The sequence below is a fragment of the Cyanistes caeruleus genome, unplaced genomic scaffold (assembly GCF_971803275.1).
Source record: "Cyanistes caeruleus unplaced genomic scaffold, bCyaCae1.hap1.1 HAP1_SCAFFOLD_153, whole genome shotgun sequence".
NCBI lineage: Eukaryota > Metazoa > Chordata > Aves > Passeriformes > Paridae > Cyanistes > Cyanistes caeruleus.
The window spans coordinates 70,186-93,166 of NW_028255946.1; the positions used below are offsets into that span (position 1 = coordinate 70,186).

Genomic DNA, 22,981 nt, shown 5'->3' on the forward strand with positions numbered 1-22,981 from the left:
AGTTGTAACACTCTGTACAAATCCCTCTTGGGGATCGACCCCACTTAGAATGTGTCCACCACTTTTCTTTACACACTTTACAAATGTAACATACAAAAGGATAACATTCACACTCTGGTACTGCACACAAGATTTGCATGTGAGAGTTCATCAGATCCCGTCTCTATGTTGCTGGCAGAGAGCGAGAAGTATCTGCAGAATTTTCTGGATCAGCTGAAGGTAAATCCCTGGGATCAGCAGGTTTAGTCCATCGGCTCGGCACACAGACAGGCCCTGTGGGGGTAGACACACAAAGATAACCACGTCCCCAATACAGTACCTTGCTGGGACCTCCCCACAGTCCTGTTTTTGGATCTTTATAAACCAATCGGTCTGCCCTAGCATTTCTTTCTCCTAAACCCACATCCCATTTGTGACTACGAATATGGATAATAGCAAAGGCAGCAGTCCTCAACTTTACTGCTCTTTGAAGCTGCAAAAACAGTTCATATAAATGAGGATTTTTTACTTCTTTTATGTCTGCTTTTTCAATACGTTCACTCACTCCTGCAACATATAAAGAATCAGTTACCACATTAACAGGACCCTTAAACTGCACCAAAACCCAAACAACAGCGACTAATTCCAGAGTTTGTAATGTGTCCTCCTTTTGAGCTGGAATAATGTGATGATTCCATTGTCCTTCTGAATTTTGCCATGTAGCAGCAGCTGTGCGAGATTTCTTTCCAGCATCAGTGAACACCGTTGATGCCCCTGGTAACGGCACAAATGATCATTTGGGCTTTTCAATCCAATTCTGCTGGCCTATCCATCGTAGTGGTATTTGAGGCACCTCCTCAGTACTGACCACACTGCTGTTGTCAAGCAATGCTTCTTGCAGTGTGGAGCTGTGAATTAAATACCAGTCTAAAGTGTCCTTTTTTATTGGTATCTGAATGACAGCTGGATCTGCACCCATAATTTGTCACAATCGCTTCTACCTTTGTTTTATTAAATCTGCTAAAATTTCAATTTTTTGAATTAAGGTATGTCTCTGTTGTAGTGGTGCTAACAACCACTCTAATACCCATATCTCCCCTGTTTTCTTTTGTTGCTGTGTTAAAGCACCGATGAGATGTTGAGGTCCAAACCATACAGTAAGGTTGATGTCCAAGTCTGGATCTCGCCTATGAACAACACCTGTCTGGATACCGTCCATTATTTTATTGAGAGCTTCTTGTTGTTCACTGGTGACCTGTATAGGTGCTGTAGGATCAGTACCTTTTAACAAAGGTCATAAGGGTTGTAAAAGTTCATTAGGAATACCCACAACAGGTTTAAGCCATTGCAAATCCCCCAGCAATCGCTGAGCATCATGAACAGTATGAAGTGACATGTTCAATGACAGTTTCTGAGGGGCAACATACTGCTCAGTTAAAGTCCCCCCGAGATATTTCCATGGGGATGACTGCTGTATTTTCTCAGGTGCAACAACCAGTCCATTCTGAAGTAGTTGTGTTTGAATGTCTTTAACTTGTTAATCTGCAAAAGGTTGTGACTGAGCAAAAAGAATATCATCCATATAGTGATAAATAATGGTTGTAGGCCATCGAACACGTAGTGGCTGCAAAGCATTATCAGCATAAAGCTGGCACAAGGTAGGAGAATTACGCATACCCTGTGGTAAAACTGTCCATTCAAATCTCTTGTCCGGTTCTGCTCGATTTAATGAGGGCAAGGTAAAAGCAAATCTGCAAGTATCCTGTTCATGCAGTGAGATGGTGAAAAAACAGTCCTTTAAATCAATTATTAACAAGGGCCAATCTCTTGGCAACATTGCAGGATTGGGCAAAGCAGATTGCAGTGCCCCCATTGGCTCCATTTGTTCATTTACTGCACGTAAGTCGTGCAGCAATCGATATTTTCCAGATTTCTTTTTTATAACAAAAATAGGGGCATTCCAAGGACTTGTTGGCAACTTTAAATGTCCTTGTTGATATTGTTCCAGCACTAATTGATGAGCTTGCTGCAGACTTTCCCTTTTTAAAGGCCACTGTTCAACCCATACTGGTTCCTGAATTATCCATTTACGTGGGAGTGGGAAAGTCCAAACAATGGCCTCTATTCTAAAGGGTGCTCATTGGTCAAAGTAACACCAAGTTGTGACAAAATATCTCGCCCTATTAGACATTGAACCTTGTCTGGTAATGGAACAATTGACAAAACAGAATTGATGACCTTCCCATCTAATTGAATCTGGATTTGTAGAGACCTTTTTGCTAAAGTTAAGCCTCCCCCCCCGTAACAGTAACCATACTGGACAACAAAGGCCATTCCTGGGGCCAATACTGTGGAGCAACAATACTTGAGTCTGTCCCAGTATCCAATAGTCCTTCTAATTGGTGGGATTCTCCGTTATAATTGGGAACAACTTTTCGCTTGGGTCGAGTGTTTAAGCCCAGGGTAAGCAATGTAAGTCCTCCTGTAGAACAAAATCCACCCGTACCCTGTAATTGATTTTTCAATGGTGTCAATTGATGGGTATATTGTGGTACTGGCACCAGTTGTGCAATTCGCTGTCCCTTATCAATTCTGGCTGGTGGTGCCAGTGTATATGCCATGATATATATTTCACCAGAATAGTCCACATCAATTACTCCAGGTAAAATAAACAGTCCCATTAGACTAGCAGATGAACGTCCCAACACTATTGCACCCACAGCTTTTCCATTTATTATCACTGGTCCCATAATTCCCGTGGGAATCTTGTAGGGCTGAGATGTCAATAAATCCACAGTCACTGAGGCTGCCAGGTGTCGTGGTTTTAAACCAGTAAGTAAAAAATTACTTATTTCTTGTTGTGAGATATGGATTAGAACAAGAGCAAAACAGGCTTAAAACTTAAAAGGAATAAAGACAGTTTATTAACAAACTACAAGAATAAGAACACCAGAATAAACTTTCAGAAAACCCCCTTATCTTCCACATCTTAACTATTCTTCTGTACGCATGACAACATAGAGACAAATAACTTTAGGACTTTGGTGGTTAAAAACAGTCTTAATTCTTGCTACAGTCTTTTCATCAGTCTTTGTAGAGAAACAGAAGTCTCTTTCTGTTAACTTACGGAGTTTCTCACAAGAAAACTATTTTTTGTCATAGTTTTCTATTTCTCTAATGCCAGCTGCCCGGAAATCTGTCATTAGATCTTCTCCTCCCATTTCACATCTCTCCGATGTTTTTAAGGATAAGTTATTCAAAGGCAGAAGTCTTCTTCATCTGTCTCTGTGAGCCTTCCTGGAAAACAGTTTTCTTTTTGCCCCTCAAAGCTTCAAAAACTTCACTCAAATCAATTCCAGCAACTCACAGTATCACAAGTACTCTCTCTCTCTTTTGCTCAAAACTTGCACTTTGAATACTCTATTCTTCCCAACACTCATCATGAATTAAAGGAGTCTTTTTATACTATTATTGTCTATCTCCATAGCTTTAACAGAAAGATATTTCAGCTGTAAAGCATCTCCTTATTCTCTCTTTCTTATTTAAACTTAACTCTTTTCTTCACTGTTTTTGGTGGTTCTATGATGTCTTCTCTATGTTGATTGTCTCTCTCTTTCTCTGTTTTTCTGAGAAAAGGAGTAATCTGTATGTTTATCCAGGTAGTAAAAGAATTAAAAGCTTTAGGAAAACTGCAAGAGTTCATGGTGTTAAGTTTCAGTCTAGCAGCTAAAACTGAAAGCCAAGCTCAGCTGATGAGCGCTGCTTCTTTTCCCCGTCCCCCGCCCCCACTCCACCGCGGCCTTGTCGGCCTGGAGACGGGGGGAGGAGGCCGAGACAGAGCCTTGTTACCTCCTCAGAAGCCGGAAACCAAAGAGAATAAGAGAATTCTGTCTGTACTTCTTAAGGGGGTGTTTGCAAGTTGAATTCACTTTTTAATGGTCAGATCTGCTGTCAATTCTTGGAAATGACTGATAATTGGTCAGGAGGAAAAACTCCCATCAGCCACTAGCAGCTTCAACTTCTCTTCTTTCTAAGCTGTCTTAAAAGTAAAGCTACCCTATGACAGCTCTCTTGTTCTCTTTGGTTTCTGGCTTCTGACGAGGTAACAGGCTCTGTCTCGGCCTCCTCCCCCCTCCAGGCCGGACAAGGCCGCAGAGGGCGGCGGGGGAGAAACGGAGCCGGCCGGCCTGGCTTGGTTTGCAGTTTCTGCTGCTGGACTGAAACCTGACACCATCAACATCTGCAGCTTTCCAAGACTTTAACTCTTTTACTGCCTGGATAAAACATACAGATTACTCCTTTTTCCCAGAGAGACAGAGAGAGACAGACAATCAACATAAAGACGACATCATAAAACCATCAAAAACAGTGATGAAAGGAGTTAAGTTTTAGATGCGGAAGAGAGAATAAGGAGATGCTTTAATTAAACTGAAATATTTTTCTGTTAAAGCTATGGAGATGGACAATAGTGTTCTGAAAAAGAGCTCCTTTAATTCATGACAGAGTATATTGGGAGGAATGGAGTGTTCAAAGTGTGGATTTTCAGCAAATAGTGAAGCGATTGTGATGCTGTGAGATACTGAAACAGAGGGAGAAGTAATAGTTGAAGATTTGTGGCCTTTTGAGAGGCAAAGAGCAAACTTCTCTTTCCAGGGAGGCTCACAGAGACAGATGACGAGAACTTTTGCCTTTGAATAACTCATCCTTAAAAATGACATCCCAAGACTCATTTGACCCATAACACACCTCAGAGTGAAGTGAAATGGGAGGAGTGAACTGCTGACAGATTTTTTCCAGGCAGCTGGCATCAGAGAAATAGAAAGCTATAACAGAAATGGTTTTCTGGCGAAAAACTCCATAGATTAGCAGAAGGCTTGTGTTTCTCTACAAAGCTGATGAAAAGACTCTAGCAGGAATTGGGAGTGTTTTAAACACCAAAGTTCCAAGTTTTTTGTCTCTATGTTGTCATGTGAACAAAGAAATGGTTGGGTAGTGGGGGAGAAAGAGGTTTTCTGGAAGTTATTCTGGTTTTCTTATTCTTGTAGTTCTGTTAAAAAACTTTCTTTATTCCTTTTAAGTCTCTTTTGCTCTTGTTCTAATGTATATCTCACAGCAAGAAATAAGTAAATTTTCTTGTAATTTTTTAGCTACTGCTTTAAAACCATGACATTTATTTGGTGCGTTGGCTGGGAAACGAAATTAGCAAATCTAAACCACAACATTGTGCTGCACCCCAGGGCCAGGCTCTGCCTCTCTTGGCTCTGGCTGCTGCTTCCAAGCTGTCCTTTGTGATTTGGATTTGCAAGCCACCTCTCTGACCAGATTCCACTTTGCTTGAAAAATTCAGCACCATGTGGGTGGCTGAACAAGTCCCAGAGCTGGGGAGAAGGATTTGAGATGCAATTTGCATCCCAGAGTTGTTACAGTGGGGAAAATGTCGCATCCGTCCTGTGCCTGGAGCTTCTAATCTTGTTGCAAATATTGAAAACCTCTTTAGCTTCTCTCATTCTACCTAAATTTGATGACTGCTTTGATTTCACACCTCTTCCATGCAGGTTTTTCCTCTGTCCTTGACAAGAATTGTCAGGCCTGAGAAATTTTGTTGAGCCTTGGGACAGCTCCCATCATCTATCCCTGCTCCTAATGCTGCTTTGAATTCTCTTGGGAATGTGAGCATGAGGGAAACTGGGGGGACTTTAGTGAGAGGAAAAGTGAGGCACAGAGGCTGAAGTGCAAATGCAGAGTGTGCAGGGTCAGCACAGTCTGCAGTGTTGTGGGGATTTGGGCCATGCAAACAGATGTTTCTTCTCTGGGAATGGCTGATTCCTTTGGTGTGTCTCCTCCTGAAATTGCTGTGCACCAGGGCTGGTGCTGGAGCTGCAGCAGCACAAAGTTGCCAGGGAGCCGTGTGGGAGCCAGTGGGAATCATTTCTTTGCTGCTTTGGATGAAAAGTTGTGACATGAATCTCTGTGTCAGGGAGGTGCCACGTTCATGCTGCTGCAGTGCCCACACACTGTGTCTGGAGACAGCTCAGGAGAAAAGGAAGAAAAGCCAGGATGAAATCCCATCTGCTACTGAACTCTATCAGAAAGTGCTTGGAGTGAAGTGTGTGAAGCGACTGGGGAGAGCTGGATAGAAGGGACAGCTCTGAGCAGTGTGTGGCACATCACTGACATCCTTGCAGTGATCTTTGCACAGCGATGAAAAAGTATCGGTTTGCATGGCCTGAATCTGTGGGTCTGGAAATTCTGCGTGTTGCACAAGCTGTGCTGAGCTCATCTGGCTCTGAAACAGCTGAAATATCATCTCTGCACCTAGGGCAGGAAGAGCATCAGAGTTCTGAAGAGATGAATAAAAATCTGTCATAACCCAGAAGCAAACCTTGGCAATAGACATGTGTGGCAGGTGAGACTGAAAGCTTTCATTCTTGTCCTGGGAGAATGAATTCAGCAATAAAAAGTCCTCTCTCTTGGCATTAAAATACTTTAGTTTCAGCTCTGCCTCAGCCCATCAATGTCCCTGTGTGGTTGGGGGTTGTTCTCCCCCTGTAGCTCTCTGCAGGTTGGTGCTAATTCAAGATGTTCTGGCAGGTTCCAATGTTTTGGTGCCCGAGCAGGGAGTGCAGAACAGGGATTACAAGTGCTGACATTTGCTGGGCTAGAAAGTCCAAGGGACAAATTTGTGCCAATTAAGGTCTCCCCTTTAACTAGGAGGAACAATTGATGTTGTGCTTGTAGCAGAGTGTGGTGAGAGAGGGGGTTTCCAAAGGAAATCTTGGTGCATGTGGGCCAGAGGCCCCTGTGCTGAGGCTCCCTCCAGGCTGGCTCCAGCCCCTCAGGGTGCCCAGGAAGCAGGCTGCCCGCAGCCCAGTGCAGCCTCCTTAGCCCTGGGGCTAGCCAGGGAAGAGCCATGGATGAGGCTGAGCCCTGCTCCCATGTGGGATGCCATGGGTCAGGGCCCACTGGGATTTGCCCCTCCAGCTACCAAGTGTGTGCAGAGAAACTGCAAGGAGAGGGTGAGCTCTGTCAGTGGGACCCCCTGTGCACAGGGAGCCCACTCCTGGGGTGGCTGTGCCAGCTCCCGCAGGGACATCCAGCCCTGGGAACCTGGAGCGAGTGGAAAGCACAACTTTGCAAATGTGCCCGAGGCAAATGCAAAGAGAACTGTGGTTTTGCAAAGAATGTTTATTGGTAGAAGAAAAGGAACAAGAATGAACTACACAACATATTTACATTGTAAGAATATTGGTAACAACAACAATAAACTATAGAACCTATTTACCTAAGAACATATCTAACAAAACTACATGAAACGTATTTACAGAACACTTAAGCAAACTCTAAAACATCTTTCAGAACACAACAACTGTAAAACGTATATACAGCAGGGTGGCATCTGTGTCCGGGATGTGCCTCAGTCCTGGAAGAAAAACAAGTAGCACGGTCAGTGCAGTCAGGCATGGAGGGGTGTTCCATGTGCTGCCAGGCTGGGACACTGGCACAGTGAGACTCTGCTGCCAGAAGTGAGGCTGGCTGGGGCTGGGGGCTGTGGCCCAGGCACTGGAACAGGGCTTGTGTGGCCCAAAGCAAGCCCAGGCCACCCCAGGGATGGCCAGCAGAATCCAGTGCATGGGCTAGTGTGTCCCTGAGCAGGGAGTGCCCAGCCCAGCCCCAGGCTGGCAGCAGGGGACCCACTCTGCCTGTGGGGAGCACCTGCCTGTTCTGCTGCTGGCATCGCTCTTCATCCCAACACCATGTCCTCCTCCTCATCTTCCATATCAATATCCATCTCCTCAATGTGCTCTTCCATGTCCACCTCCATTTCTTCCTCTCCCGTCTCCTGTCCATCTACTTCCATTTCCTCTTCTGTATCCATCTGTGTATCCACTTCCATCTCTTCCTCCACCTCCTTCACATCCACCTCCATCTCCTCCTCTGTGTCTGTGACAGCCTGCAGAGGTAGCAAAATCTCCCAGTGGGGTCCCTTTCCCACACTATCCCACAGAGCTCCAGCCCAGCCAGGCAGCTGCGGGGTGTCCATCTCTGTGGAATGGTACCATACCTTCTTTGGAGCAAATGCAGACATCCTGCAGGGATGGAGAGCAAAATGCACACACTGGGGAGCTTCTGGGACTGCTGGGGGTATGAGGGAGCAGGTGACAACAAGGTGACAGGGGTAGGCCTGGAGCAGGGTGAAGAGCGTGCTGACACAAGGAGCCAAGGGTTGTGTTGTGGCCGTTGCTGGATGCTGGAAGTTCTAGCTGGAGCGTGCACTGTGACATCAGTGCCAGGAGCCCTGGCCCAGGCTGAAGTGGACAAGGGAGATGCTAGAATGATGGAATCCCTGGGTGCTTGGGCTTGGAAGGGACCCTAAAGACCATCTTGTTCCAAGCGGAGCAATCTTCCCCCAGAACAGGTTGCTCAGAGCCCTGCTCCCAGCTGGCCTTGGATGTTGCCAAGGATGGAGCATCCCCAGCCTCTGTGCCCAGCCTGGGCCAGTGGCCCAGCAGCCTGAGTGGAAAAGAGCAGCTGCATTAGATCCAACTTCAATCTCACTCCTGCAGTTGAAAGCCTTCTCCTCTCTGTGCCCATCTTTCCTAGAGCTGCAGGGAGGCCTCCCCAGCCCCTTCTCTTTCCAGGCTGAGCATCCCCAGCCCCACATGGACAGCACTCAGATCCGTGGGGGTCGAGGCTAAAGGGTGGCAAACGGCATCAGGAAGTGAGAGATGGAAGCTTTTGGAGATGGAAGGTTTGCCTCTAAATGTAGAAAAGAAATGAAAGTGGAGGGGAAAATGGTGGGACTCTGGCTCTGTTCTAACTGGGGAATATTTTCTTTTCTTCTTTTCTGTCGTGCTGCCCCAAGTTTTGTTGTTTGAAAGGAGGTTTGGCAAAATATCCATTGTCTTCTCCATTAATAAAAAAATCCCACAGAATTCCAGCAAATTCTGACAAAATTCCCACAAAAATCCCACAAAATGGCACAAAAATCCCACAAAATTCCCTAAACTTTGTTTAAATCTCACAAATTGCCGAAAAAATCCACGAAATTGCAGAAGAATTCCACAAAAAGTACTGGAAAAACCCCATAATGCTTTAATTTTTCTTTAAATCTCACAAAATTCTTGAAAAAATGCACAAAATTCCACAAAAAACCCAACAAAATTCCCTAAATCTCTTCAAATTCCCACAACATCCAACAAATTCCCTCAAAATTCTTGAAATCTCCTCAAAATCCCACTAAATTTCAGAAAATTCCACAAAATTCCTGAAAACTTTGAAAAATTCCACAAATAGTCCATAAAATGCACCCTACAAAAAATCTTAACTAAATTCTGTAAATTATCTCAAAGTCCAACAAAATTCCAGAAAAACTCCACAAAATTCCCTAAATCACCTCAAAATCCCACAAAATTCCACAAAACTTCCACAAAATTCCATAAATCTCTGCAATATCCCGCAAAATTCCACAAAAAATACACCAAATTCCACAAAAATCCCACAAAATTCCAGAAAAAATCCACAAAATTCCACCAAAATCAGACAAAATTTCCTACATTTTCCCAAAATGTCACGTCTGATGGGTTGACGTTTCAGAAAAGAAAGAGAAGCACCTAAGGAAGTTGAAGCTGCTGGAGGCTGAGAGGAGTTTTTCTCCTGGCCCATAAGAGGCCATTGCTGAGAAGTGCCAGCAGTTTTGCCCATTGCAAAGTGCCATCAAGCTGGGAACAGCACTTGAAGCCCTAAGGCCGGCAATTTCTCTTGGCTCTCTTTGCTTTGCGCCTTTTGAAGAGGTAGCAGGGCTCGGCTTCAGCCTCCTTCCCCCCAGGCCAGCCAAGGCCACGGGAGGGGAGCGGGGCTGGCCGCAGCTCTGCGCTTCCCGGGGAGGATGGAGACTGGCAAGTGCCAGGAGCCCCTTCTCAGAGGCTTGGCTGGGCCTTGCACAGCGGGGCTGCCGGGCCAGGCCGCTCCCTGCCTGGCCTGCACTTTGTGCCGCTGCTCAGTTTCACCACAGGCTGCCACTAAAGGCAGGGAAAGATAGCAGCTTGCAGCTTTGTGCTCAGATAATGGCCACACTTCCCACAGCAGCCATGGGGAAAAATCATCTGTGTTCCTGAATGCCAACAATTTCATCCGATTTTACTGGAATTTTGTGGGATTTTCTGGGATTCTGTGGGATTTTAAAAGGAGACTTGAAGAATTTTATGAGATTTTTCTAAGATTTTGTGGAAATTTGTTGAGATTTTGTGGGATGTTTCTAGAATTTGGTAGGATTTTGAGAAGATTGTGGGAATTTTGTGGTATTATTCTGGAATTTAGTTGGATTTTGAGAAAATTTAAAGAATTTTCTGGGATGTTTCTGGAATTTGGTGGGGTTTTTTTGAATTTTGTGAAAATTTCTGGAATTTTGTGGGATTTTGAGGAAATTTGAGGAAGTTTGAGGGATTTATCTTAGATTTTGAGGGAATTGGTGGAGGTTTTGTGAGATGTTTCTGGAATTTTGTGGGATTTTGAGGAGACTTGAAGAATTTTGTGCGACTTTTCTTAGATTTTGTGGGAATTGAAGGTGATTTTGCGGGATTTTTCTGGAATTCTGTGGACATTTGAGGACATTTTGTGGGATGTTTCTGGATTTTTGTGGGGTTTTAATAACATTTAGGGAATTTTGTGGGATTGTTTTTCTGGAATATTCTAAGGCTTTTCAAGAATTTTGTGGGATTTTTAGGAGCTGTGGGAATTTTGTGGGATTTTTCTGGAATTTTGTGGACATTTGTGTAGATTTTGTGAGATTTTTCTGGAATTTGTTAGGGTTTTGAAAATGTATAGGGAATTTTGTGGGATTTTCTTGGAATTTTGTGGGGCTTTTAAAGAATTTTGTGGAAATTTGAGGAGACTTGAAAAATCTTGAAGGACTTTTCTTAGATTTTGTGGGAGTTGGTTTAGATTTTTTGGGATTTCTCTGGAATTTGGTAGGGTTTTGAGAAGATTTATGGAATTTTGTGGGATCTTTTCTGGAATTTTGTGGGGTTTTTAATGACTTTTGAGGGACTTAATTTAGGTTTTGTGGACATTTGTGGAGATTTTGTGGGATGTTCTGGAATTTAGTCTGGTTTTGAGGATATTTGGAGAATTTTGTGTGATTTTTCTGGAATTTTGTGGGAATTTGTGATGATTTTGTTGTATGTTTCAAGAATTTTGTGAAATAATGGGAAGATTAAGGGAATTTTGTGGGATTTTTCTGGAATTTGGTGGACATTTGAGGAATTTTGTGGGATTTTTCTGGAATTTGGTGGGATATTGAAGAGATTTTTGTGGGACTTTGTGGGATTTTGAGGAGACTTGAAGAATTTTGAGGGATTTTTCTTAGATTTTGTGGGAATTGGAGATTTTGTGGGATGTTGCTAGAATTTTGTGGAAATTTGTGGAGATTTTTTGCCATATTTAGGGAATTTTTCTGGAATTTTGTGGAGATTTAGGGAATTTTGTGGGGTTTTTCTTGAATTTTGTGGGGCTTTTCCAGAATTTTGTGGGGTTTTTCTGTAATTCTGTGGAAATTGGTGGAGATTTTGTGGGATGGTTCTGGTATTTTGTGGGATATTGAGGAAATTTAGGGAATTTTGTGGGATTTTTCTGCAATCTTGTGACATTTTCTTAGATTTTGTGGAAATTGGAGGATATTTTGTGGGGTGTTTCTGGAAATTGGTTGGGTTTTTAGAAGATTTACGGAGTTTTGTGGGCTGTCTCTGGAATTTTGTGAGATATTGACAAGATTTAGGGAATTTTGTTGGATTTTTCTTGAATTTTGTGGGAATATGTGGGGATTTTGTGAGATGTTGCATGAATTTGGTTGGGTTTTGAGAAAATTTTGGGAAGTTTGTGAGATTTTTCTGGAATTTTGTGGAATTTTTCTATAATTTTGTGGGATATTGAGGAGATTTTGTGGGATTTTGTGGGATGCTTGTGGGATTTTTAGGAGACGTGAAGAATTTTGAGGGATTTCTCTTAGATTTTGTGGAAATTTGTCGAGGTTTTGTGGGAAGTTTCAGGAATTTTGTGAGATATTGAGGAGAGCTGAAGAATTTTGAGGGATTTTTCTGGAATTTTGTGGAATTTCTCAAAAATTTTGTGAAATTTGGAGGAGATTTTGTGCGATTTTTGTGTAATTTTGTGGGATATCTGTAGGATTTTGTAAGATTTTAACAAGATTTGAAGAATTTTGAAAGAATTTTCTTAGATTTTGTGGAAATTGTTGGAGATTTTGTGGGATGTTTCAGAAATTTGGTTTGTTTTGAGAAGATTTAGGGAATTTCGTGGGATTTATCCAGAATTTTGTGGGATTTAGAAAAGACTTGAAGAATATTGAGGCTTTTTTCCTAGATTTTGTGGAAATTGTTGGAGATTTTGTGAAATGCTGCAGGAATTTGGTTGGGTTTTGAGAAGATTTAGGGAATTTTGTGGTATTTTTCTGGAATTTTGTGGAATTTCACAAGAATTTTGTGGGATATTGAGGAGATTTTGTGGGATTTTGTGGGATATTTTTGGGATGTTTGTGGGATTTCGAGGAGACTTGAAGAATTTTGACAGATTTTTCTTCGATTTTGTGGCAAATAGTGGAGATTTTGTGAGATGTTTCAGGAATTTAGTTGGGTTTTGAGGAGTTTTAGGGAATTTTGTGGGATTCTTCTGGAATTTTGTGGGTCTTTTCTGGAATTTTGTGGCATTTTTCTGGAATTTTTTTGAAATTGGAGGAGATTTTGTGGGAAGTTTCTGGAATTTGGTGGGGGTTTTGTGGAATTTTGAGGGATATTAAGGAGACATTAAGATTTATGTGGGAGTTTCCTTAGATTTTGTGGAAATTTGTGGATATTTTGTGGGAAGTTGCAGGAATTTGATTGTGTTTTGAAAAGATTTAGGGAATTTTGTGGGATTTTACTGGAATTTTATGGAATGTTTCTGGAATTTTGTGAATTTTTGTGGAATTTTGTGGATATCTGAGGAGATGTTGTGGCATTTTTCTGGTATTTGGTGGGGATTTTTGTGGGATTGTGTGGAATTTTGAGGAGAATTGAAGAATACTGAGGGATTTTTCTTATATTTTGTGGGAACTGGTGGAGATTTTGTGGGATGCCTCTGGAACTTGGTAGCGTTGTGAGAAGATTTAATGAATTTTCTGGGATTTTTCTGAAATTTTTTGGAAATTCGAGGAGATTTTGTAGGAGTTTTCTGGAATTTGATGGGGGTTTTGTGGAATATTGAGGGATATTTAGGAGATATATAGAATTTTCAATGATTTTTCTGGAATTTTGTCGACATCTGTGGATATTTTGTGGGATGTTGCAGGAATTTGGGTTTTCAAAAACTTTAGGGAATTTTGTGGGATTTTCTTGGAATTTTGTGGGATTTGGCTGGAGTTTTCAAGGATGATTCTGGAATTTTGAGGGATTTTGATAATATTTAAACAATTTTGTGGCATTTTTCTGGAATTTGGCGGGGCTTTTCCAGAATTCTGTGGGATCTTGAGGAGATTATGTGGGATGTTTCTGGAATTTTGTGGGATTTTGTGGGATTTGTAGGAGACTTGAAGAATTTTGAGGGATTTTTCTTAGATTTTGTGAGAATTGGTGAAGATTTTTTGGGATGTCTCTGGAATTTGGTAGTGTTGTGAAAAGATTTAGGGAATTTTGTGGGATTTTCTTGGAATTTTGAGGATTTCTCTTGAATTTTGTGGGATTTTGAGGAGACTTGAAGAATTTTTTGGGAGTTTTCTTAGATTTTATGGACATTTGTGGCCGTTTTGTGGGATGTTTCTGGAATGTGGTAGGGTGTTGGGAAGATGCAGGGATTTTGTGGGATTTTTTGTGGAATTTGGTTGGGTCTTTTCTCGCATTTTTTGGGATTGAGAGAGGATTTTGTTGGATGTTTCTGAAATTTTGTGGGTTTTTGTGGAATTCTGAAGTATATTGAAAGTTTTTGAGGAGGCTTGAAAAATTTTGATAGATATTTCTTAGATTTTGTGGAAATTTGTGGAGATTTTGTGGGATGTTTCAGGAATTTGGTAGGGTTTCAAGAAGTTTTAGGAATTTTTTTGCGATTTTCCTGCAATTTGCAGGGACTTTTCTTGAATTTTGTGGATGTTGAGAAAATGTGAAGCATTTTGTGGTGTTTTTCTGGATTTTTTTCTGTAATTTTCCTGAATTTTTTGGGAATTTGAGGAGATTTTGTTGGTATTTTTTGGAATTTTGTGGGATTTTTGTGTAGTTTCATCAGATTTTCCTGGAATTTTGTGGGGGTTTTGTGGAATTTCGTGGATTTTTTGAAGAATTTTGTGGGATAATTAAAAGTTTTTAGGAATTTCGTGGGATATTTCTATAATTTTATGACATGTTTCTGGAATTTTCAGGATTTTGAGGATTTCAGTTTGGAGAATTTGGTGAGATTTTTCTGGAATTTTGTGGGATGTTGAGGAGATTTTGTGAGACCTTTGTGGATTTTTGTGGAGTTTTTCTGGAATTTTGTAGGATTTTGAGAACAATTGGGCATTTTTTATGAAGATTTTGATAATAAAGCTAGGAAAAAAAGTGTTAAAATTGCTGAAATTTCAATAAACAAAGGAGAAAAGCAAAACCATCCCAGGGGACCTAAACTCCCCGTTAAGTCCGCATGGTTTGGCCTAACATCAGCCAAATGGGGTTAAAATCATCCCAAGGGGTCCCAAGTGCAACCACCAGGGCATAAAAGTGCCCAAAGCGGTGTCAAACCCACTCCAAATGGCCTAAAATCACCCTGGGATCTCCCAAATGGGTGCAAGGTCCACCCTGAAAGTCGCTGGTTTTGCCTCAAATCACCCAAAGGGCCCCAACATCAGCCAAAGTGGCCTGAAACGCCCAAAAGGGACCTGAAATCACCCAAAAAGGGCTCGGTTCGAGCGGCACCGGGACTGGGAGCGAGACCCAGATGGAGACCGAGACCGAGACTGAGGCCTAGAGCGGGCCTGAGACTGGGACTGAATCCGCCACCGGCACCGAGAGCGGCACCGCTCCGGGACCGGGACTGAGACCGGGACCGGCACCGCTGCGCCATTGAGATCGACACCGGGACCGGAATCGGCTCCGGGAGTGCCCCGGGACTGCTCCGAGACTGAGAGCGAGGCCAGCACAGGGACTGGGATCAACACCAGGAGCGCTCTGAGACTGAGACTGAGACCAGAACCGGGATCAGCACCGGGATCGCTCCAGGACCAGCACTGGGATCAGCACCGGGATCACTCCAGGACCAGCACTGTGATCACTCCAGTACCAGCACTGGGATCAGCACCGGGATCACTCCAGGCCCAGCACTGGGATCAGCACCGGGATCACTCCAGGACCAGCACTGGGATCAACACCGGGATCACTCCAGGACCAGCACTGGGATCAGCACCGGGATCACTCCAGGACCAGCACCGGGATCAGCACTGGGATCGGTCCAGGACCAGCACCGGGATCAACACCGGGATCACTCCAGGACCAGCACTGGCACTGGGACAGGAACTACTCCGTGGCCAAGACCAAGACCAGGACTGAAACCAGCACTGGCACTGGCACTGAGACTGGCACCGCTCCGGGACCGAGACCGAGACTGAGAGTGAGATGGAGACAAAGAGTGGGACTGGGAGCGCTCTGGGACCGACACTGGGACCACCACAGCTCCGGGACAGAGATCGACACCGGGACCAGAATCAGCATTGGGATCGCTCTGGGACCACCGTGTTCACTCTGGGCAGTTTTGGCCATGCCCCCAGACGAGACTGGGAAGGGCTGGGAAGGAACTGGGAGGGTGTTGGAGTCTGAGATACAGAGTGTGTGCCCTTGTTTCTAATGCTTAGTTCTAGGATCCCGAAAAACACTGAATTTCATGTAAGATGAAATTCATGAGCATGTTTTCATGGTGATACATGAAAACAAATGTTAAAGTTAGATAGGAAAAGTGTGAGTGTGTAGATTAGAAAGTTTCTTAAATCACTGGGCTAAAAAGTAGTTTAGAGAACAGGAGACAAGATGGAGGATTTAGGGTGTTGTCTCTTGTCCTCCTTCTTTCTTCTTCATGTTCTTCTCCTAGGGGTTTTGGGGTAGTAGTAGGTGATTGGATAGAAAATACCGTAGTGCAGCACACAGGTGTTGCGTCGTTGGGTCACTAAGAGAAATAATTTAGTTGGCATCTGTTAATTGGGTAAATGGACATATAAAAGACCTTGAAGAGGATCTTTGTTAGCCATTTTACCCTTTTCTATCATAGTGCACATAGCTCCTTGTACCTTGTAATGCTGATAAGAAAAGAATAAACAACTCAGACCGAACACGAGAAAACTGCCTCCCTCTCGTCAATCTTCAGTTCAAAGGGAAAAAGAACCCAAATCCAAAAGTCCTTAATGAGACACCCGTCGTGTCTTTCTTGAACCGGGTCGCCTTGCCTCCACCAAGGCAACAGGTTTTGGGAAGCTTTAAGGAATTTTGTGGGATTTTTCTTGAATTTTGTGGAAATTTGTGGAGATTTTGTGGGATGCTTCTGGAATTTGGTGGGGTATGAGGCGATTTTGGGAAATTTGTGGCATTTTCCTGGAATTTTGTGGGGCTTTTCCAGAATTTTGAAAGATTTGGAGGAGACTTGAAGAATTTTGAGGGATTTTCTTAGATTTTCTGGAAAATTGTGGAGATTTTGTCAGATATTTCTGGATTTTTTTTGGGTTTTGAAAAGATTTAGGGAATTCTGTGGGATTTTTCTGGAATTTTGAGGATGTCTCTTGAATTTTGTTGGATTTTGAGGGGACTTGAAGAATTTTAATAGCTTTTTCTTGGATTTTGTGGAAGTTGGTGGGGATTTTGTGAGATGCTGCAGGACTTTGGTTGAGTTTTGAAAAGATTTAAGAAATTTTGTGGGATGCTTCTGGAACCTTGTGGGATATTGAGGAGATTTAGGGAAATTTGTGGGATTTTTCTGGAATTTTGAGGAGCTTTTCCAGAATTTTGTGGGATTTTTCTTGAATTTTGTGGAAATTTGTGGAGATATTGTGAGATGTTTCCTGAATTTTGTGGATATTTGTGGACATTTTGTGAGATGTTGCAGGAATTTGGTAAGGTTTTGAGAAGATTTAGAGAAAATTTGTGGGGCTTTTCAAGAATTTTATGAGATTTTTCTGGAATTTTGTGGAAATTGGTGGGGATTTTCTGGGATGTTTCTGAAAATTTGTGGGATATTGAGGAGATTTAGGCAATTTTGCGGTATTTTTTCTGAGATTTTGTGGTCATTTGTGGACATTTTGTGGGATATTGCAGGAATTTGGTAGGGTTTTGAGAAGATTGAAGGAATTTTGTGGGATATTTGTGGAATTTTGTGGGGCTCTTCCAGAATTTTGTGAGATTTGGAGGAGACTTGAAGAATTTGGAGGGATTTTTCTTAGATTTTGTGGAAATTGGTGGAGATTTTGTGTAGTTTTGAGGAGAGTTAGGGAATTTTGTAGGATTTTTCTGGAATTTTGTTGACATTTGAGGACATTTTGTGGGATGTTTCCAGATTTTCTTAGGGTTTTGAGAAGATATAGGGAATTCTGTGGGATTTTTTTCTGGAATATTCTAAGGCCCTTCAAAAATTTTATGCGATTTTTAGGAGGTGTGGGAATTTTGTGGGATTTTTCTGGAATTTTGTGGACATTTGTGAACATTTTGTGGGATGTTTCTGGAATTTGGTAGAATTTTGAGAAGATTTAGGGAATTCTGTGGGATTTTTTCTGGAATATTAAAAGGCGTTTCAAGAATTTTGTGGAGTTTTTAAAACCTGTGGGAATTTTGTGGGATTTTTTTGGAATTTTGTGGGGCTTTTTCTTGAATTTTTTGGACATTTCAAGACATTTTGTGGGATGTGGCCAGAATCTGGTAGCATTTTGAGAAGATATAGGGAATTTTGTGTGATGTTTCTGGAATTTTGTGGGATGTTTATGGGATTTTGTGGGATTTTTTAGGAGATTTGAAGAATTTTGAATGACTTTTTCTGGAATATTCTAAGGCTTTTCAAGAATTTTGTGGGATTTTGAGAAGATTTAGGGAATTTTGTGGGATTCTTCTCAAATTTTGCGGGATTTTTATGGGATTTTGTGAGATTTTGAGGAGACTTAAAGATTGTTGAGGTTTTTTCCTTAGATTTTGCAAACATTTGTGGAGATTTTGTGGGATGTTGCTGGAATTTGGTAGTGTTTTGAGAAGTTTTAGGGGATTTTGTGGGATTCTTTGAGAATTTTGTGGGATGTTTCAAGAATTTTAAGAGATTTTTCTGGAATTTTATGGAAAATTGTGGAGATTTTGTGAGATTTTTCACGAATTTTGTAGGTTAAGGAGGATATTTAGGGAATTTTGGGGCATTTTTCTTGAATTTTGTGGTCATTTGAGGACATTTTGTAGGATGTTGCAGGAAATTAGTTGAATTTTGAGAAGATTTAGAGAATTTTGTGGGATGTTTCTGGAATTTTGTGGGATTTTTATGGGATTTTGTGGGATTTTGGTAGATTTTGCGGGATGTTTCTGGAATTTGGTCGGGTTTTGTGATTGATTGGCAATGAAGAAAACAAAGAGAAACACCTAAGGAAGTTCAAACTGCTGGCGGCTGATGGGAGTTTGTCTCCTCGCCAACAGCTGGCCATTTCTAAGAATTGACAGCAGTTTTATGCACTGCAAAGTGAGATCAAGCTGTGAACAGCACTTAAGCCCTAAGGCTGGGAATTTCTTTGTCTCTTGGTTTGCTGGCTGTGAAAGGTAACTGAGCTCCAGCTGGCTTCCCGTCCCCGGCCCAGCCCATGCGGCCCGGGCAGGGGCTGGGCTGGGCCTGCCGCGGCTCCCGGCCGGGAGATGGGGCCTGCGGGGCTTGCCCCGGGCTCTGGCCGGGCCAGGCCGCTCCCTGGCTCGGCTGCACTTTTTGCTGCGACTGAATTCACCACAGACTGCCCAGGAAAGAAAGAAAAAGCTCTTGAGCTGCGGCGGGCTGAGACAGTGACCACACTCTCCAGAGCAGCCATGAAGAATCTTCCAGCGCACACAGCTCCAGCCGCTGCTCCGGCAGAGATCACAGAACTATCTACAAAGCCTGGGCAAGATTTTAACCTTTTCATTACCCAGATGAGACTTGCAGATTAATCCTTTTACCCAGAGAGAGAAAAAGAGAGGAATCAACATGTAAAGAGACTTTATAAACTATCAGAGACAGTAAAGAAAAGAATTAAGCTTCAGAAGAGGTAGAGAATAAGGAGATGCTTTAATTAAGCTGAAATATTTTTCTGTTAAAGCTATGGAGATGGACAATAGTGTTCTGAAAAAACTCCTTTAATTCATGACAGAGTATATTGGGAGGAATGGAGTGTTCAAAGGGTGGATTTTGAGCAAGAGGTGGAGTAATTGTGATACAGTGAGGTGCTGGAACACAGAGGGGAGAAGTAATATTTGAAAATTTGAGGCCTTGAGAGGCAAAGAGAAAACTTCTGTTTCCAGGGAAGCTCACAGAGACAGATGAAGAGAACTTTTGCCTTTGAATAACTCATCCTTAAAAATGACACCCCTAGACTCATTGACCCATACACACCTCAGAGTGATGTGAAATGGGAGGAGTGAACTGCTGACAGGATTTCTGGGCAGCTGGCATGGCAGAAATAGAAAACTATAACAGAAATAGTTTTCTCGTGAGAAACTCCATAGACTAGCAGAAGAAGACTTCTGTTTCTCTACAGGGACTGATGAAAAGACTCTAGCAGGAATTAGGACGTTTTAAACACCAAAGTTCCAAAGTTTTTGTCTCTATGTTGTCATGTGAACAAAAGAATTGTGGGTAGTGGGGGATAAAGGGGTTTTCTGGAGGTTTATTCTGGTGTTGTTATTCTTGTAGTTTTGTTAATAAACTTTATTTATTTCTTTAAGTTTTAGGCTTGTTTTGCTCTTGCTCTAATCCATATCTCACAGCAAGAAATAAGTAAGTTTTCTAGTAATTTTTAAGTTACTGCTTTAAAACCACGACATAACTTTGGTGCTCCACCTGGGAAAATGAAATTAGCAAATCTAAACCACTACACTTATTCCTGTGTGCCCATGAGTAACCTTCCACGTGGATGGAGGAGATTGTGGACAGGACAATTGATTGCGGCATTGCCATTTGGCTTCACTGCCACTCAGTTGAACATGGTCCTTATCTAAGAAGGACTTCCAAGAAATGGGTAGGAGTTTTGGCTGTGAGAGGAGCAGAAAGCACATTTTCTACAGCAAATTGCCAGCTGATGCAGTTTCCCTGCCAAAATCGTGATTGCCATTCATCTTCCTGGGGAGAATGTGAAGACCCATTCAGAGATGCCAGGTTCAGCTGGCCTGTGGCTTTGTGTACCTCATTTCACATGTCCAATTTCAAGGGCCACTAAAAGAGGCTCATGTTTGCCTTGCTACCCAGAAGTGCTGTAGGTATTTCCAGGAGAAAAAGAAAAAAATCGCTGTCCTGTGGTGTGGTAGAAATGCCAGCACAATTGTGACTCTGTGAGCAAAGAGAGCCAGTGCTTTTTGGGGCTGCAGCAGCTGAGAGTGTGGCAGAGCGGTTTTGATATTCTTTTTAGAGTCCTGAAAACATTGTTCTCAAAACAGTCTTTCTCTCCTGTCTTCTGTCCTAAACTGTGGAGCAGAGAAAATGGAAAGGATCAGAGGTTGGTTTCAATTGGCTTTTTTATTTTGAAGTCTTCAAATAGTGTCAGCCTGATGCATGATCCTTTAGAAATTGGATGAGTAGCACCTATTTCATCCCAGCAGAGAGGTGGGATTGAAGACTTCCAACAACAGAAGTACTGGATGTGTAAGAGCTCAGGTTTCCACCCCTCACACCCTGGAATCTCGCTGGACTATTTAAAGCAGCCTCAGCCAGATACATTAAAATACTGCTTCAAACAACAACAGAATAAAAATGTTCCACCAAATGGGGAAAAATAAGAAAGGTGGGTGGCAGCCCTTTCTGAAGAGCTCGTGTTGATTTTGCGAAGTCAGATGCAAACAAGTTTTGCCATGTTTCTTTCCTAGAAAAATGTAGATATTTGATAGAAATCGATCTCTGAGGCTGCTAAGTTTGGTATGATTTTAGATCTGGGAGGAACAGAACAGGTTGCAGAGAAGCTGTGATTGTCTCACCCTTGGAAGGGTTCAAGGCCAGGTTGGATGGGGCTTGGAGCAAACTGGTCTAGGGGAAGGTGTCCTGAGTGTGCTGAGAGTTGGAACAAGAGGAGCTTTAAGGTCCCTTCCAAGCCAACACATCCTGAGAGTCCATGGAGAGAAACTGTGAGTTTTCCTGAGATGCTGCCTTTGCAAGGGCAAGTCCCAAACACCCCAGGGAGTTTGAAATGCCCTGAGCAGAACCCAGCTGTGCTTTCTCATAGGTTGTCGCGGCGGTGGAGGTGTCAGGGGTGCCGCGACTCCCGGGGAAGCGTTCCGCGGTTGGGCTGCCCGGGGCACAGACACGTCCTCTGCCCGGCGAGTGATTTCAGCTCAGCTCAGCTCGGCGGCAGCGTGCAGGCGACACAGAGGGAGAGAGCAGAGCGCTGTGTGGCGTTCCGCAGAGAACTGGCCTTTATTACAGCCGGGCCCTCGGCGAAGGGAGCCAGTGACAGCAGCTCTCTGGAACAGGGAAAAAACTGGGGGATTTATAGGGGAGGAGAGGGGTGGGGGAAACTGGGATACAGGTATGGGGTGGGATGGCAGGGGAGAACAGCAATGGAGTGTAACAGTTTAACAGAACTAACTCAAAGATTGCTGGCAGTGATACTTTTCTCTCTCTTAGAGCAAAGTGCCTTGCCTCCAAGGGAGGGCCAGGATCTCTGAATTAGCTGATTTCCTGGCCCCCACAACTCCCCCTTCTTTACTTCTTAAAAAGGCATCTCCCAGAGATTTGGCTAATAATTTCTTAAAACAGGAAAACATACATAGGAAAATAATAATGATTAGGAAAACCCAAAAACTGTTTTTGAGGAGGGAGGCAACCCATCCTTTGAGTCCCCAGCTCCCAAAAAGGTCTTCAGACCACTGGGGCTCCTTTTCAGTCTGGAGTTCCTGGAGCGCGTGTTGGAGTCTCTGGATGCGGGCGTGGATGCCTTCGCTGGGGCAGGCAGGGTGACAGAGGGTTGGTGGCGCTGCCCATGGACAAGCACATGTACTCTTGTTTGAGAGTCTTTGCCAGGGTGATCCACACGTTCTCGTGGGGCTGTGCTACTAGCCAGGCATCCACAGATGATGTTTTCAGGAGCATCCAGATGGTCAGGAACGTCAGGAACTCAAGGATGGTTTTGCTCTCCATTTTCTATAACAAAGCATAAAAGATTAGCTCTGACCTTTTTTTTGGGGGGAGGAATATTTTCTTTTTCCCCTTCCTCTCCTGTCTTCCCCCTCTTTCTAAAACAAAATAACTATAAGTGAGGAACGGGTACTGGGGATGAGGTCGTTGTTTGCTGGTGGGGCTGTTTTGTGCATCGGGGACACATGACCAGACACCAGCAGCAGCACTGAGGTGCATTTTGGTGTAAATTGGCAATTTGGGTTAGGTAATGAGGGTAAGAAGGGAAGTTTAATAATTGATATGTAAATTATACAACAAGAGAGTATAAAACATGTTCAGCTCAAAAAACCAAGAAGGGTCAGATTTGGGTCTGTGTACCCCTGACACCCAGATCCCTTAATAAAGCACCTGCATATAATCATTCTGTGATGATGAGTGTTCCTGAATGCCAACAATTTCATCAGATTTTACTGGAATTTTGTGGGATTTTTCTGGAATTTTGTAGATTTTGTGGAATTTTGTGGGATTTTGTGGGATTTGGAGGAGACTTGAAGAATTTTGTGGGATATTTCTGGAATTTGGTGGAAATTGGAGGAGATTTTGTGAAATGTTTCTGGAATTTGGTAGGGTTTTGAGAAGATTTCTCTAATTTTGTGGATTTTTCTGGAATTTTGTGGGATGTTTCTGCAAT

The 22,981-nt window shown here is 42.9% G+C and overlaps 1 long non-coding RNA gene across 1 annotated transcript; it reads right to left on the bottom strand.

The window, feature by feature from the left end:
* Positions 1-7,149: 7,149 nt before the first annotated feature.
* On the bottom strand, positions 7,150-8,195 carry LOC147645863 (uncharacterized). Its single transcript, XR_015282099.1, has 2 exons — positions 8,042-8,195; positions 7,150-7,930 (listed from the first exon to the last, which is right to left on the bottom strand). It is a non-coding gene; the product is annotated as an uncharacterized LOC147645863 (long non-coding RNA).
* Between the last annotated feature and the right edge of the window lie 14,786 nt (positions 8,196-22,981).